The sequence below is a fragment of the Panulirus ornatus genome, chromosome 11, assembly GCF_036320965.1.
Source record: "Panulirus ornatus isolate Po-2019 chromosome 11, ASM3632096v1, whole genome shotgun sequence".
Taxonomy (NCBI): Eukaryota; Metazoa; Arthropoda; class Malacostraca; order Decapoda; family Palinuridae; genus Panulirus; species Panulirus ornatus.
The window spans coordinates 71,744,815-71,747,314 of NC_092234.1; the positions used below are offsets into that span (position 1 = coordinate 71,744,815).

The 2,500-nt window shown below is 47.5% G+C and overlaps 1 protein-coding gene across 7 annotated transcripts in view; it reads left to right on the forward strand.

Moving 5' to 3' along the window:
• The window catches only part of LOC139751633 (uncharacterized), a 1,070,361-nt gene that overhangs the window by 887,944 nt on the left and 179,917 nt on the right, over positions 1–2,500 (forward strand). The window lies entirely within an intron of this gene.

The window sequence follows — 2,500 nt, forward strand, 5'->3', positions numbered from 1 at the left end:
CAATCATTACTTCCAGCACCAGTACACACCCCGGCAACATTACTTCCAGCACCAGTACACACCCGCCAGCAACATTACTTCCAGCCACCAGTACACACCAGCCAGCAACATTACTTCCAGCACCAGTACCACCACCAGCAACATTACTTCCAGCACCAGTACACACCAGCAACATTACTACCAGCACCAGTAACCCACCCAGCATCATTACTTCCAGCACCATGTACACACCAGCAACATTACTTCCAGCACCAGTACACACCCAGCAGCAAATACTTCCAGCACCAGTACACACCCAGCCAGCAACATACTTCCAAGCACCAGTACACACCCAGCAACATTACTTCCAGCACCAATACACACCCAGCAACATTACTTCCAGCACCAGTACACACCAGGCAACATTACTTCCAGCACCAGTACACACCCTGCAACATTACTTTCCAGCACCAGTACCTCACCCAGCAACATTACTTCAGCACCAGTACACACCCAGCCAGCAACATTACTTCCAGCACCAGTACACACCCAGCAAACATTACTTCCAGCACCAGTACACACCCAGCAACATTACTTCCAGCACCAGTACACACCCAGCAACATTACTTCCAGCACCAGTACACACCCAGCAACATTACTTCCAGCACCAGTACACACCCAGCAACATTACTTCCAGCACCAGTACACACCCCAGCAACATTACTTCCAGCACCAGTACACACCCAGCAGCAACATTACTTCCAGCACCAATACACACCCAGCAACATTACTTCCAGCACCAGTACACAGCCAGCAACATTACTTCCAGCACCAGTACACACCCAGCAACATTACTTCCAGCACCTGTACAACAGCCAGCAAACATTACTTCCAGCACCAGTACACACCCAGCCAGCAACATTACTTCCAGCACCAGTACACACCCAGCCAGCAACATTACTTCCAGCACCAGTACACACCCAGCAACATTACTTCCAGCACCAGTACACACCCAGCAACATTACTTCCAGCACCAGTACACACCCAGCCAGCAACATTACTTCCAGCACCAGTACACAGCCAGCAGCACGAGTTGTGGGCTGGTCACCACCAACTACATGTTCCCCGGCAGTGTGTTGACCTGGACGTGCCGCCTCCCACTACCATCATGTGCCACGGGTCACGTGTGTGAACTCCTCAGTCCTGGAGTGATGTGTGCTTGTGTTGTCAACACTTCCTGCCACCAGGCTAGGTATCTCCTTCAGTCCTGTACCAACGTTATTATCATCATTATCATTATTATAATTTTTTTTATCATTATTATTATCATTATTATTATTATTATTATTATTATTATTATTATTATTATTATTACAATAATTTTATTTGTTGTTCTTGTTGTTGTTGCTTGTTGAAAAGCATCATACCTTTATGATGATTGGTTGGTTGGCTGCTTGACTAGCTGGTTGGTTAGTTTGTTGGTTGGCTGGCTGGATGCTTGGTTAGTTGATTGGTTAGATGGATGGTTGGTTGGTTGGTTGCTTGATTGGTTGGTTGGCTGGCTGGTTGGTTGTTTGGTTAGCTGGTTGGTTGGTTGGTTGGTTGGCTGGTTGGTTGGTTGTTTGGTTGGCTGGTTGGTTGTCTGGTTGGTTGGTTGGTTGGTTATGTAGGCCTATCACTTGCCAGAGTCATTAAGGTCGTCAGCATCATGTTCTAACCACCATCACATCAGCCTCGACCAACGTCGCCAGGTGTTGAGGGTAACTGTAAGGCGAGACACTGGCTCTTATGAGGGATTGTATTACGTCACAGTAATTAGGTTGGCTCTGCATACCGTGTGTTCGTCTGTATGTAAACCTGTGTTTATATGTGCGTTAGTGGCGTTCATCCGTTTGTGTGTTTTTGTGATAACTTATTTTTCATGACCTATTTCTTCATTTGATGAGAGAGTTTTTACGTTTATATAAGTCCTTCAGACCTGATAAACATATTATTGTTTTATCAAACGGTCTCCCAGCCTTCGTACACGCTGCATCTTAAGATCAAATCATTTATTAAATAAGATCCCACGAGAAGATTGTGTCAGAGATGTGACACAGGCAGTAGACATAGCTCTGGTAAACGAGAGGAGTGGGAAAGAAGAGGGTGAGTGAGTGTGGGTGTGTGAGGCAAGAGGATGAGTGAGTGGGGGTGTGTGAGGCAAGAGGATGAGTGAGTGGGGGTGTGTGAGGCAAGAGGAGGAGTGAGTGTATGTGTGTGAGGCAAGAGGAGGAGTGAGTGTATGTGTGTGAGGCAAGAGGATGAGTGAGTGGGGCTGTATGAGGAAAGAGGATGAGTGAGTAGGGGTGTGTGAGGCAAGAGGAAGAGTGAGTGTATGTGTGAGGCAAGAGGATGAATGAGTGGGGGTGTGTGAGGCAAGAGGATGAGTGAGTGGGGGTGTGTGAGGCAAGAGTAGAGAGGCAGTGTTGACCATCGGCTGCTGCCGTCCTGAACCTGTAATCTTTGGGGAGGTGTGTTGAGG